General features: G+C 34.0%; 1 long non-coding RNA gene across 1 annotated transcript in view; it reads left to right on the top strand.

The window, feature by feature from the left end:
• The first annotated feature begins 10,354 nt into the window (after nt 1-10,354).
• The window catches only part of LOC123606733, a 79,582-nt gene continuing 73,721 nt past the window's right edge, over nt 10,355-16,215 (top strand). The window contains exon 1 of the long non-coding RNA XR_006716473.1: nt 10,355-11,838. This is a non-coding gene — a long non-coding RNA (uncharacterized LOC123606733). The remainder of the gene's footprint in view (nt 11,839-16,215) is intronic.

The raw sequence follows: 16,215 nt of genomic DNA, 5'->3' as shown, positions 1-16,215 counted from the left end.
TTGGGTTAATGCAGTCATGCTTCCCTGGGGAGTTCTAATATTTTGATAATGAAACAGTGACTGTCACCATTTTGTGAGAGAAACAGGATCATTTTTGCTTGTTATCTTAAACCAGTCTGCTGGGTAAATGGAAAACTTAAAGATATCCAGACCAAATTTGGGGAAATAAAGAAACTATTTTTCCCAAATAGTATTCGTGGGACTTTCTTAACAATTTTTTTTTGTCTTGAATATTATTTCATACCACCAGGCTTGCTGCCTTTTGTATTAGGCTGATTTTTGCATATAAATAAACCAAAAAAGCAAACATAGCAAAACAACAAAAAACTAGCAGGAGAAATAAATAGCAGGCGGGAGGACTGTCACCCCCAGGGCCCATTCATCCACTGGTTTCTGTCATCAGGGTCTCTGATCTTTCAAATTTTTACAGAGTGAATACAGAAATTGAACAATGTAATGAGGGTTGTCTTTTGTTATCTGAATCCCGTTTCAGCCAGTTCTTGTGGAACTGAGAATGGGGTCAGCTTTGATTCCACGACAAGGTATGAAAGAAATATTGGGAGGCCATGCTCCTCCACGGTCTTCATAGTGGTACCTGTGTGTGAAGAGACCAGCTAACAAAGTTACTTTTATTTACTTAAATGAATTTACTTATTTTTCTTCCATTTTGAGAAACAGTTCATAATAAAAATCATAGCAACATAATCTACTTTGTCTTTTAAAAATAGATTTGGTCATTAATCTGTTGCAATAACTTTACCCAAACCTCTTTAAATAGCAAATTAAATCTTCACTAGCCGAGCTTTGAAGGATCATATGTTTTTGAGAAATGTCATCATTGTATTATGCTAAAAACGTATTAAACAAATAACTCCTTAAAAAGTTCAGCATTTTTGTTTTGTGTTATTTCTGTATTTGCTAAATGCGCATATGTTACCTTCATTTTTCAACATGAAACAATATATTATGTGAACATTTAAGGAAAATTCCCTAAGTTTTCCCCTAATATACCCAATTCTTTATATTCATGATACTAAAGGGTGGTATATTCATGATACTAAAGGTAAATCAACAGTGGGTTACAGTGAAATCATTTTTATTTGGCTGAGATGCCTCCAAACTCTGATTCTGTGGCACATTTCATCCAATGCCTAATCAAGTTATTGGTCTTAGTTGGAATTCATCCACCATCCTTATCACCCTACCTGAACCATGAAGCCTTATTCCCCACTACTCTCTGCCTTAAGTCCTCCGTCAGGAAAGCAAGGCACATTGTCCTCAGGACATGTCATGCACATCTGTTCCTTTGTGGCTGTTCATATACACTCCTCTGTCTAGGTCACTTGCAGATATCTTTATTCTTCCTATCTAACTCTGCACATTTTTCTATGTACACCTCAAGCCCCAATCATTTTGAAGTCTCCTACCAGTTCAGTTTGTGCAGTCTCCTCGTTCTTAGATCTCTTATGATGCTAACTTTCTTGCATGCAGTGGGCATTTCACTAATTATCCTAACTGGACTGCCTGCTTGTTCAGGACAGAGACAATGGCTTCTTCTTCCTTCCCATCACCTCATAAGGTCTAGTTTGTGGGAATCCCTCAGTCAATACTTGTGGATAGAATTGAACTGCAGCAATGTCTCCTTTCTATCTTATTTCTAAAACGTAGACAAGCTACTCTGAGGTCTGACTTCACAATGAATAAATTTTATCAGAACAAAGCTGGGATGGCCTAGTAAACTACCAAAGACCAAATAGAAAGGGGCCAATTGAATGAGAAGACAGAGCAATGCAGTGGATTTGGGATATGGGGAAGAAAGAAACAATCCTTTCTTTCCACTTCTCTTGAGTTCAATTGATTTTCTGTATTTGTGAATTCTTCCTAGCACAAGAAACACCCCCTTCCTTCTGTTTCATGGGAAATAACATACTGATTATATTAAAAGAATAATAATGCATACTTCAATTCACTGGCTAATGTGAAAATTAATAGAACAAGACCCGGTTTCAGATAAAGTAGAGCAGCAGTTTAAAAACCAACAAACATCACAAGGTATAAAGTGTAAGAAACTCAATCTTCTGAACTGCTGCCATGCCCTTTGAAAACGGCTGATCTCTCAATTTCACACCTGTTCTGCATGTCAACTTTTCGGGTGAAGCAAATAGCACAACCAGCAAAAATAGTCACTGGATTTTTTTAAAAGAAAACATTTGCCCTATTAACATATAAAAGAGTAATATGTATTATATAATCTATATTATATATGAATATATTGCATATATTCAAAAATACACTCACATAAGCACGCACGCACACGCACGCATGTGCGCATGGTATTCGAACATCTGATAAGTGACGGTAATGGCTGTGAACATGATCTACTAACAGTGTGTAGTGACGCAGTTGGTATTATTCTTTCCTTGAAGACACTCATTTTATCATATTAGATACGAAATTAAAACGGTAACACAAAAATATGTCTATTTTTGAGGCAGAGTCTAAAGCAAAGCAGTATATAGCCTGGAAATGTAGTATCAGGTCACACAACAGCTTGAGACCATCTGCAATTAGTGTCTTAAGAATTAAGTAAGATACACATTTACTGTATTGTAGAATTCATCAGTGCCATGTATTGGTTGACTTTGTTCTGAGTGAAAACAGATTTAAAATTTCTTAAAGACACTATAAAACATAATATCAAGCAGCAAAGAGGTAGTGCTTAAAAATCAGTATAAAAGGTTAGACATTTTCCTTGTAAACACTGAAATATACCATAATCTACTTTTAATAATTTTATGTAGGAGGCTTTTAATGTTCAATTTATAAAATATTTTAACATGGAGAATTTATGAAAATACCACCCATTTAAATCATGTTTATACATACATTCTAAAACTGGTATTGATATCATGTTTTCTATACATTAAATGACACTTTCCAAGTATGAAATTCAATTGTCATTTTCATTATGCACTTAAGTCCCCCATGTTCATGTAAAACACTCTGAAGGGAGTAAAGGTTAAAGAAAAGATAATTTACTTCCCACCTTTGCAGATATAAGTGAAAATATTTTAAATACATTTCTATTCTTTGAAAGTTGGAAAGGAAAATAGGAAGTAAAGGTAAGAGATTATAAATATCCTTCATATTTATTTCATAGTCTTCAATATTTGGGGGTAAATCTTATAGATTTCAATTTAATTAGTTACCTTCTCCCATGTGAATTATTTGGCTTACCTGGTCTTACTCCCATCCTTAAATTAATATTTAAGTGCAACATGTTGATTTTTCATTACAGGAATGAAAAATTCATTCTTGCTTGGTACCCAGTTAGCCGGGATATTTGAGTATAAATCTATATCTGTATCTCTATTGATCTGTGCATGTGAGGTTCATCATTTAATAATAACAGTATCAATAATAATATTTATCACTGTTATAATTATTATAATAAGAGCGATTGTTATTATAACAACAGAGCAATAGCCAACACTTGAGCATTTACAGTAACTGGGCACTCTTTTAAGCTCTTTGTGTGCAACAACTCATTTATGTTTACCAGTCCATGAGAGAAGTATTTACTATTATTCTCCCATTTTACAGATAGAAACAGATACACAGAGAGTCTAGTTTTTCCAAGGTCACAGCTAGTAAGTGGCAAAGTCTAGAGTCAGACTCCAGTAGACTTTCTTCAGAGTCGACCCTCTTAACCATTATACTGTTACTCCTTTAATCCAGATATACCAAATTATATTATGAATCACAGTTATATACTAGCATGCTACAGGGTGTGATACTAATATATAAGTCCATTACCTGTAACACACCATCTTTTCCACAGATAATTATATCTTTTTAAAAGTATATTTATTTATTTTGAGAGAGAGAGAGAGAGAAAGTGAGCAGGAGAGGGGCAGAGAGAGAGGGAAAGAGAAAATCCCAAGCAGGCTCCACAGTGTCAGTGCAGAGCTCAATGCAGGGCTCGATTCCAAGAACCATGAGATCATGACCTGAGCTGACACCAAGAGTTGGACACTTAACCGACTAGGCCACCCAGCTGCCCCCACAGATAATCCTATCTTTATTAATGCTCCTTAAAAATTTTTTTCCTAAAACTATTTTGTTCTTTTCAATGAATCAAATAACCTCAATTAGCAAAATATACATCAATTCCCTTCCAGGCCACAAGAAATGCACCTGTCCCAGGTCTTACCTAGCTTGAGTATAGCAAAGGGGATGGAGATACAAACCAGCAGTTGCAGTATCTTGTGACCAATTCAGCAACAGAGGTAATATTTAGGAAAAGAAGTGGCACAAAGGAAGGAATGTTTGGTCCTATAAACACTTTACTTCTTGGATTTCAGAGATGTGGAATCTTTATAACTCTATAATTTTATGCATCACGAAAAGCACAGTAAAAATCCCAAATACTTTGGGGCGCCTGGGTGGCGCAGTCGGTTAAGCGTCCGACTTCAGCCAGGTCACGATCTCGCGGTCCGGGAGTTCGAGCCCTGCGTCAGGCTCTGGGCTGATGGCTCAGAGCCTGGAGCCTGTTTCCGATTCTGTGTCTCCCTCTCTCTCTGCCCCTCCCCCGTTCATGCTCTGTCTCTCTCTGTCCCAAAAATAAATAAACGTTGAAAAAAAAAATTTTTTTTAAATAAAAAAAAAAAAATCCCAAATACTTCATTACAATTAAATTTTACAAACATAATAACTACAATGAAGATACATCTTGATGTGATTGATATAGTGCTTATTTTTTCCTGATGTCCCAGTGTAATTATTAATAGTACTCCTTTCACTTTCAAAAGTTACACAATTTGAATGAAAAATGGTAAGGTCAGCCTAAAAATCCAGCAAAATATTCTAGCTAGTAGGTGTAAATCACCCTGTGTCACATGAATAAAAGTAGAAGCTTGCAATATGAACACCTCTATAGCTTGTAAAATTCTTGTCCTTAGCGTTGTAGAATATAATATAATATACCACCTCCTGGTCAGCCTCAGTAAAGAAGTCTAACATTTTTTTTCAGATTCAGTATGCTGAGGCAAATGACTAAAAAACAAAAAGCAGGAACTTTTTAAAAGAACGCACTGGTCAAAAATCACTGGAAAGAAGTCATTTACATTTCTGACACAAGATAATTTTAACACTGTGGAACCAGATACTATAGCCTATACCCTATTCAGAGGGCTCAGGACATGATAACTCCATTATCCAGGATAGCCAAAGTGGAACTATGAAGATAGAAGAAACTTTTGCCAAAGGAGTGATGGCCACTGTATTCTACTCAAAATTGTAATAGCATATGTTGCTGTAAGCTATGTTATGAGTATACATTCTGCTCATTATCTATAAGAGGAAGAAAAAATTTTTGGAAAGAAATTAGATCATATTATTGGCATTTAACAAACATGGCGTAGGCCAATAGCATTACAATAGAAAAAATAGGTGGCTCAGTCAGTTGGGTGTCCAAATTCAGCTCAGGTTATGATCTCACAGTTGGTGGGTTTGGGCCCCACATTGGGCTCTCTGCTGTCAGAGCAGAGTCCTCTTTGGATCCTCTGTCTCCCTCTCTCTCTCTGCCCCTCGCCCCCACCCTCAAAAATAAATAAACATTTAAAAAATTTTTTAGAATAGCAAAAATAAATTAAAATATAAATAAATAGCCCAAGATATTCAGTGAGAGACAAAGACATTTTAAGGCAGAACCAGTGTCTCTCCATCGAGTTCTGGCCTTTGCAATACCTTAACTTTTGGCCTCACTTCACATAGGTGTTCTGTGCTAAGACTGTGAATGGCAGTAGATCAGCATTTCCTTCACTTCTGCTTAGGATATGTGTGTTGGCAATATTACCCAAGGAACTACTATCACAATTTAAGACCACAAAATATGTACATGCTGAATAAATGACAAAGGCTAGCATAGTTGCCTTAAAACCTTTGCTCTGCCTTTACTGACTTCAACCCAACCTTACCCACATAAGACACAGAGGAACAGTTTTTAAATACTGGTCTTTTTACGTATACTCTTTCCTCACGTAAAAAAATACCACTGGGGTCAATTCCATGTATCTATAAAGCTGTTCTATCATTGAAGGTGTAGAGCTCCTATTATTTTATAAAGTTGGGCGTCATCATTTTTAATTGTTAAGGCCCATGTAAATTTGGTAATAGTCAATCTCATTCACTCAAAGTGCTTTCTCTGGAAATAACCAAAACCCCTCAAAGTAGTTTAAGGGAAAAAAAGAACAACATATCATAAGGAAAAAAGACAAACTATTCCAGGGCTAGAAGTGAAAATAGGCATCAATAGGAATAGAAGCCAGGACATGAAAAGCCATCAGAAATGGAGGGTTTTTTTTTGTTTTGTTTTTTGTCTTTAATTTTTCTGTTTTGGTCAGTGGATTTTCTCTTTTGGCTTATATATATATATATATATATATATATATATATATATATATAATATATATGAATATATATGTATATATATAATATATATGAATATATATGTATATATATATATAATATATCATATATATATATATATATATATATATGATTCCTAAAACAGTATTCTCCAATAGCAGTCTTACATCTTGATTATAATGTCCAAATGTTAACTAGTTGGAATTTTCTGGGTATCAGTTCTAATCTCCTAGAAGGGAGAAATTCATTTGCCCTGTCTGGCTAAGACGTTCATTCCGGATAGAGTCCATTGTGTCCCAGTAACTGGAGGCAGAGACTGATGAGGAGTTCCTGTAAAGGAAATGTTTCCAGGTTCTCAAGATTAGGTAGGGATTTGTAATGTGTAATGCACCAATTCTCATATTTTTTATGAATATGTTTCTGCCTCTCTTTTTCCTTTTGTGGATCTATAAGGCCCTAATTTCTTTCTTTTTTTTTTTTTTAAGTTTTACTGAAATTTCAGTTAGTTAACATACAGTGTAATATTAGTTTCAGGTGTAGAATTTAGTGATTCATCACTTACATAGAACACCCAGGGCTCATCCCAAGTGCCCTCCTATAAGATCTTAATTACTATAGATTTATACTAGATCTTGATATCAGGTGGGATAAGGTTCCTACACTTTGTTCTTTATAATTCTACAACTCTTGGCCCTTTGCTTTTCCACCTGAATTATAGGATCTTGTCAAATTTCATAAAAAACTTGATTTTTCATGGAATTTTACTGAATATGCACACTGGAGAAGAATTGACATTGTGAAAATATTAAGCCTATCCATAAGAATAGTGCATTTTTGTTCCCAACTATGATTTATAATACTCCCTATGAATACATTGAACATTTACTATTAGATTTATTCCTATGTGATTTATGAATTTGGTGCTATTGTGAATGAATTATATTATCCCTATTATATTTCTTTTGGGAAACCATTGATATATTGTAAGAGTTTATTTCTACATGCCATTTTTTCAACCACTTTTTTGAACTCTCTCACTAGTTCTACTAGTTGTTAGTTTGATATTTTGGTAATTATGCCAATAATATATAAGAACACTATTGATTTTTACATTTCCTTTTATGCATTTAGCAATAACTCTTATTAGTACAACCAGTTTGTATTATTTTTAATTATTTTCTGTGTTTTAAAAATTTCTTTAATGTTTATTTTTGAGAGAGAGAGACAGACAGACAGACAGAAAGAGTGTGAGTGGGGAAGAGAGAGAGGGAGACACAGAATTCAAAGCAGGTTCCAAGCTGTTAGCACAGAGCCCAACGCGGGGCTCAAACTCATGAACTTTGAGATCATGACCTGACTCGAAGTTGGCGTTTAACCGACTGAGCCACCCAGGCACCCCAATTTTCCTTGTTTTTTTGAGGTGAATGTATACCTCATTTATTTTTAATCCTTTTTCTTAAAAAAAAGTTCATATAATACTATGAAATAAACCTAGCATTTTTAACTGCATTGAACTGGTTTTGAGATAATTATCTATATCTCAAAACATGTATATGTAAAATTTTCCATTCACTTCTAAATATTTCCTGTTCCCATAATTCCCACTGTTATTTAACATAAGAATGTGTCATTTAAAAGGATAATTCTTTTGTGATCTTTGATTATTGGTGTCAAATTACATTAGACTATGTCATAGAATATGATTTATTGCCAATTACTTGAACTATGATAACACTTCCTTTGTGATTTACTACATTATCAATTTAATTATTATTCCATGTACACATGTATTTTTGGGTATATAATTCTGTACATATTTATTAAGTTGAGTTTCCTAAGTTTGCTGTTCAAAACCATATTCTTACTAATATTTAGTCTGCTTCAACCAGCATTACTTGAAATCTACTAATATTACAGAAGTATCCATTTCTTCTTGTAGTTGTACCTATTTTGCTTTAAGTATTTCAATACTTTAGTTCTTAGTTACAAATAAGTTCATTATTGCTAGCATTTCCTAAGTGAATTTTCTCCTTTATTGTTATACATGATATATCTTGCCTTAAATTAATATTTTGCCTTAAATTCTATTCCATTTTATATTAATATCGTTGTAGTAGTTTTCCTATGGTTAGCATTCACAAAATACAGCTTTCCCCATCATTTTATCATACCTCTTGCTAGCAACTTATAGCTATATTTAAAAAGAATCCATTCTGTAACCTGTCTTTTAATAGGTGAGTTTGAGCCATTCACAGTATTTTAATTAACTAATATTTTGAATTTACTTATTACCATGCTATTTTAAGTTTGTATTTTATATTTTCTACCTCTTTGTTCTCTATATTGCATTGGGGAGGGACAGAGAGAGAGAGGGAGACACAGAATTCCAAGCAGGCTCCAGGCTCTGAGCTATCAGCACACAGCCTGACACAGAGTTCGAGATCATGACCTGAGCTGAAGTCAGATGCTTACCAACTGAGCCACCCCAGTGCCCCTCTATACTGCATTCTTAATGAATTCCTTAAATTATTCCTCCAGTTCACTGTTTTTCTCTTCTACTCTAATGTAGAAATTATTTTTCAAATTTTAATAACCATGGTTTTTATTTAAATGTATAGAATTTCTTCCCTCTCATGCCCAGAATTTTTAAAATGTATTTTTAAATAATTCCTTGCCATTTAAAAAAAACAGAAATATTCTTCCATTTATCAATTTGAGAATCATAAACATAAATATTCAAGGTCTTTATTGGAAAATTTCATAAAATAAATTTAGCTTGGAATGAATATGCCAATTCTTGATTTGGTTAGCTGTATTTGGTATTTGATTTCTTTATGTGCTTTAGAATTTTTGTTTACAAGCTCACTGTCACTTTCTTTTTCTGAGTTTATTTCTCCCTGTCTTGATCTTAATTTGTGGTTGTTTTCACCTGGCTTCTTGATCCTCACATGCAACTGATCTTATCATCAGATTTGGGGGCTTCTGTGCTGTGGGGGTAACATAAACATTGCAGATTCTGTCAACTGCAAAGTCAGTTGGTTGTTTTGTGCTATTCTTAGCAGGAAGGCTATGTCTTTGTTCTTCTTAGACCTGGAGCTTGTTCAACCTGCATTCTAGGTTTTAGTCTGTTTTCTCATGAGAAAGGGAGCTCCACTCCAATTGTTGGGTTCAAATTGTGAACATGCTTTGAGTCACATTATCAAATGTTGTTTGTATTTATCTGAGTATTGTATGTGTCGTGTCCTAGGAAATGGCAGGAGTGGGGCTTGGTGGGAGAAAAATTCAGTCCTGCGTATTAGCCAAAAAGAGTATTAAAGGGAGAGGAAAAATATGTGTACTGGCTGTCTCTGTTTTAATGATGTGTATTTAGGATTATCTGATAGCATAGTTTAGCCCTAAGAATGGCTTTGTTTAGAAGGCTTGATTTGTCAATAGCAACAGATCTTTGTTGAGTATGTTGTCTTTTATTCTCTTCAATGAGTGCTAAGAAATTAATCAAAAATAATTCAGAATTTTATGTTTGTACTGGAATTAAAATTTAAAAAACTTAATGAAATTTCAAAATTAAAGAATTTAGAGTTAGATCAGAGATACTGTGTGAAATTGAATTTTCAAAAACATTTATGATTTATCTGTAAATCATACTACCACATATCCTTTTATGGAATTCAAAATATGTTTGAAAATTATTATGTTAAAGAGAAGGAAGTGATTTGTTATTACAGGTTCCGAGACATTTGCTAAAATGTTTGTTTCATTGTAATCCAAGAATTCCCTAGGGGTTGAAAGGTCTATGTTCAAATGACTAATGGAATCAAACCTCCTTTGTTATGGAATGCTGGTACGTGCATTTGAAGTAGTTGATATTATTTTTCTCAAAGTCTCCACGCTTGTAGCAGAGACACCGAGAGTGGTCTGTAGAAGAGATCATAATCTCTTTGAGAGGCCTGAGAGAGACAACCTGGATTTCTAAGCTTTTTTCTTTTCCACCTGCATTTTAATGATAGTCTTTTCTACCTTAAGATGATCTCAGATACTTAAATATACTTAAATACTTAGTATGGGAGAGATATATCATCTCAAAAGATTTTAGGACTGGTTAGTGTTTGCTATGATCTCACTGAAGTATGATGCTACCAAAATATATAATAATCCTATTGTATTCTCATTAAATAACTAGACAAAGAGATAAAAACTTATTTTAGTGCTAAAAACCACATTAGCCAATGACTAATTTAGACTACTTGTCATGTTTCAATTTCAAAAGGCATGACCAAAACACGGCAATAACAAAATACATTGCAACCACTCCTCTGGTTATTTGTGTCGCTCTCCTGAACCACATCATGGTGTATAGCTGACCTAACAAGCTATCAAGTCCTGACAAGTGTAAAATCCCTCTCATCTTATTCGGGGAAAATGCCTACTATATATTTACTTTTCATTATAGGAAAATACATCTTTATGTATTACCTCATCAAAAACATGCTTTAATATAACCTAGAAAATTGAGTATGGTTCCTCAGATACCAAAACAATTCTTGTATGGGAAAATATTGAATTAAATTGGGGTTTTACTAGCATATTGAGTAAACACTTCATCTTTCATATGTTAACGCTACCTGGAGACCTTGAGAGGTTGTGCCTTCCAATTTATAAATTAGAATTCTGCTGTAGTTGTGACTAAGTATAGAGTTTTTGTTTTAAATATTCCTACTCAGGACTTTGAAAGTATTCTGCCTACCACAAGAACAGTTTTTACATGTTTAGGTGAGTCAAAACACAAAAGGTTAGACAATCATTTCTCTGTTATCATGAGAAAAAGTTGGTAACTCCATAGCTATTTCTTACATTATTGCTAACCATAGCTGATGGTAATTATTTCCTGAAACTAACAGGTGTTATAGTTAGATGTAGTAGAAGATTAGAAGAGTACCATACTGTGAAAGAATAATCTTGATGACATTGGGAAGGACTTCACAGAGGAGTTGGCTCATGGGCAGGTCCTTAAAGCTAGAATAGAATTTTGATAGGAGGTGAGAAAGTAAGAAGTGTTACCCAAGAGGGTTGAATTAATTTAACTCAATAAATACTTAGAAAAAACTATAATAAATAGAGTTAACTACTAACCAGCACTGCTATGTGCTAGGCACTACCCTAAATGTTTAATGCAAATGATCTAACTCAATCTATTTTAAAACCTGAGGTAGACCCTATTAATATTTTCATTGTATAGATGAGGCTCCGAGGCACAGAGAGATCACTCAGTTAGTGAGTGGTAGAATCAGGATTCAATCCAGAGCAGCTGACTCCAGAACCTACACGGCTAAACACAAGGATACTGGAGTCGACTGCCTGGCTTCAAATTCTGACTCCATCTAGAGCACTTAGGTTACTGCCTGCCACCGGGTAAGTGCCTAATATAAGTTATATATTTTAATTATGTTTATTGTCATTACTAATAAACTGCTATGTCATTGCTACTTCTCTGTGGCTATGTGTAAGTTATTCAATGTACTGCAGATGATACAAATATGAGAAATTGAAGGTCTCAGTCCTCAATGAACTTGCAATTTTTGTAGGAGCAATAGATATATACCCCAGAGGTATAATAGGCTTAGTATGGGAGAGATTAATTCCAGCTGGAAAAGATTAAGGAAGGCCCCAGAGGTGGTTTTTTGAGCAGAACATAGGATGGATAAGCTTGCAGTTGAAGAGATAAGAGGGAAGGCGTTACAGGGTGAAAAGACAGTATGCACAAAGGCAGAATGTTTTAAAAACGTTCAGAATGTTTTTGGAGAATAGCTTGGTTTGTTTTTAGTTTGCATAGAGGGAGGGAAGGCAGTGAGGGGAAAAAAAAAAAAAAAAAGGCAGGAAAGCAGCCTGAAGTTTAGATTTCATGGAGACTTGAAGAGGTCTTTAAACAAGTCAGTGATAGATCAAAGGCATTTCTGGAAGATTATTTTGGGAGCAAGGCATAAAGAGGAGGGCAGGAGGGCAGAGGTATTACTATAGGCATGAAAACCAATTCAGGCTTGTTGCCATAGTTCATTTTGCCTTCATAATTCTACCAGCACACTCTATCACTGATTTCTGTGTGTGTCGCTGGGCAAGTCCCTTACAATTGTGATCCTCTGTTTCCTCATCTATAAAATAAATACATGATCACCAGCTTCTAGAAGTCATGGACTCTCTGTGCTTGACTTTGTGCTTAAAACTCTCACAAATAATTTTTGTTCATGACGGTGGTTGGCAGATATGAATATCTTTCCTTAGCAAATTCTTATTTTTAATATTTCCATTCATTTGGCACATAGATACTATATTTTGATCATTACTTTTACCTTACTTGCATTTCTTCTCAACTAGTGATAAATTGAAAGACCACATTTTATACTTTTATATCTAAACAAAAATTGGTATATCACATAGGCTCAAAAAATATTTACTTATTTAATTCATTAATGGCAGTATGAAGTTCTATACTTTGATTATGGTACTTTTCCAGTGAGTTGAAAAATTTGCCAGATTCAGCTTTTAGACAAATTTGATATATAAAATTAAAATGATGATTTGTTTTCCTAATCCCTGCTATGTAAACTAAAAAATTCATATTAGTTTTTATTGTGCTATTTTTATATCTTATCTCCAAAACCAGAATATATACCACAAGAGTAGAAGAGGAATTTTTTTTCCTAAAAATAAATATACAAATCCATACAGTATGGGACAGTTACACAAAGATTATTTTTAAGATTGTGAAAAATATAAAGTTAAATGGCTTCTACTTGGCAGCTTTTGTTGTGACTTTCACATATATTTTCAACTGCTCCTTGGACTACAGTAAAATATATCTCCCTTGATATTTGAAGCCTAAATGTCCCCTAGATACCTTAAGATGTTACAGCAAACAAAGTCCTGTTGGTCTGAGAAGCCACTAGAAGTAATCCTCAAAACTAATTATGGCTCTCCTGCTGAGAGTTTCTTTTAAAGAGCCACTTTCCAATTTCTGTCAAACATTTGCAGTTCTAGTACAAATACATTTTTTTTCCAGAATTCACTTGCATTTCAACTTCAAGATAGTGTTTGCCTTTCATTGTGAAATAGAGAAAGGTTATGAAGAAATTTCCAAGGAATTAAAAAATTAACTCTTAAAATCCCATTTTAATTTTGCAAAAACCTGATGGATCCAGTTCTAACAATCAAGGAGTCACACAACTATCTTATGGGTTTGAGATGGTCTCATTGCCAATTTCAGCTTTGAGTTAAAAAAAAATCAGTTTCTTAAAAATAAGCTCTCTGAATTGATTTTATTGCTACTCTAAACTTTAGTGGAAAATTACCAAACTTCCTTTATTTCTTTGGCCCCATTAACTAGTTTATTCCCCACAAAAAAAACAAACACACCAGCAATGAATTCCCTGTACTGTTCTCTGACAACACAGCGGAGGTAAGATTGCCTGTGGATGATCACTCTCCCCAGTCAGCAGTTGCATGGAGACTTTCTACATTGACGGTGTCTCCCTGGCTGACATAATTTTTGTTTTAGAAAAGGAAATGGATTGGATTTAGTCCAATTTGTCTCTAAACTCCATATCTTAACATTTATTCAAAGAAAAGAATCAGATCAACAATAAGTCTAATTGGGTCATTTTCACCAATTAAAAATTATTATTTGAAGATTATTTATTTGATACTTAGGTAAGTACCATATATGAGAGAAATAGTTATATGAATACAAAAATTGAATTTGTATTAGATTATCAGATGCTAAGGTTTATTGGCACTCTTTTAACTAAATAATTGATGCAAAGCATCTCTTATAGTCTCTATTATATTAACAACCTGAATGAAAAGAAGGCTACTATTTAGAATTTACTAACATACCTAATAAAATGTATAAAGCTACTTTCATTAACTAAGTTTATATAATGCATTTTTCTTATGACAATCATACCTCTTATGATATTCAAGGATATATCTATTTAATAAATTTTAAATGAATGATTCACTTTTTTTTCTTGGTTCATTGTCATTTGACTGAACCCCATAATTATATCCAATAAGAAGTAAGTTAAAAATGAAGTTTCTGTCAACTATTTTCCACTAGCAAACATAGTGACTCACCTTCCAAATAAAAGCATATCAACATGAAAGTTTCCCAAGGGTATATTCTAGGTCATAATCTTTATGTTAATGAATTCCTTACTGAATAGTAAATCGTAAGAATATATTACTTTATTCCTATAATACATTACCTGTCAGCAGGTAATTACCCTTCAAAACCTCAACAGAGAGGAAGATTGCCCTGTGACACCAGTGACCCCTACAGGTAAAGTTAAAGAAAAGAAGCACAGTGTAAGTGGATGAAAGATACCCACTGCATATTAGAATATGGCTAGCTAATGCCAAAGCATAACATGTATCCGTAACTCCAATGAGACTTGTTATTATTGCCTCATTGACATTGGAAATTTTGTTACAGATAGAAAAAATCAAGCATATATTTTGGTATTTTGGGCTAATTTTGAACACATTTACCTTATGCATATTACCTAGAGTTTCTAGAAGACTGTGTCCAGATACGGCCTTTAAAAGGTGTTTGAAGTTATTTGATTAAGGAGCTAGAAGAGATCACAAATGGCCATCTGTTTTACAGTCTGCCTGATAATTAGCTTCAGTAACCAGCTAACTGGGTGCTTAAGATGTACGAAGTATTGCACATGCAGTCTCAGGAGCTCCCACTGAGATAAGTAATGTTATAGAAAGAGGGAGCTGAGTGGCAATAAGTGGCAAAGTTGAGGAGCATGCCCCCAACCCCCTAATTCTGGGCATTATACTACAGGGTGAAGGTAATGTTTAGGAAAGGTCACAAAACAGATACGAATAGTTCAGATCTCAATTTAATGGCATGTATTTAATGACTACTCGTTTGTTTAATATGTATGGAGTGCCTATTTGACATATCATTATGGGCTGGGTCCTGAAGAGATATGAAAAAGAGCCAACAATTATCATGGGGAATTTTTTAAAAGAATAATGTATCACATTAATGGTTTAAACAAATGCAGTTTTAATACTCTGATGGTAATAAAGAGAGTAGCCACCAATTCAACCATTTCATATATATAATTGAGTCATTATTTGTAGTACTTATATAAACATTAAAATTCCCCAGCAACCTATGAGAGGTATGAATAATTTTTATAGTTAACATTTTCCATAATGTCTTATATTGTTTTTGGGGAGGGATAGTTATATATTTTTAAATTTGTGCTTTGGAAGTCAGTATTAAGTTTGTCTTTGTCTTTTATATTCCCAATTAACCCACGTCAAGTGTGAGGCACACACAGGACAATGATGATTTTTGTTACCCTTTGAATATAGTGATGGAAGTATAATATGGTCGAATATTGTCTTCAGAAGAGCTTCCAATCAGCTATAAAACTCCTAAAATCAATGTTGTCACTCAAATACATAACAAAAAGCAAACATAAAAGCAAAACATCCCATACCTTGGTATTTCTTTGGTTTCCTCCATATAATAGTAAGCAGACTGCCAAAACCAAACTTATTAAAAATGTACCAAGATTTCATGGGGAAACCAAGTATTAAATGCCTATTCATTTTTTTCCATAAATATTTAATGAACACCTAATATGTGCCAGGCAATGAGGTAGAAACTGAGTGTACTGTGGTTAACAAAACAGACATATTCTCTGCATTCACAGAGCTTAACTGTCTAGAGGGGGACCTAGCAATAACAGGTAAACAAACAATGAAGGG

This window comes from Leopardus geoffroyi, chromosome A2 (genome assembly GCF_018350155.1).
Source record: "Leopardus geoffroyi isolate Oge1 chromosome A2, O.geoffroyi_Oge1_pat1.0, whole genome shotgun sequence".
In the NCBI taxonomy this organism is placed as follows: Eukaryota; Metazoa; Chordata; class Mammalia; order Carnivora; family Felidae; genus Leopardus; species Leopardus geoffroyi.
The sequence above is the reverse complement of the archived record's forward strand: the minus strand, read 5'-3'. Positions and strand labels throughout refer to the sequence as shown.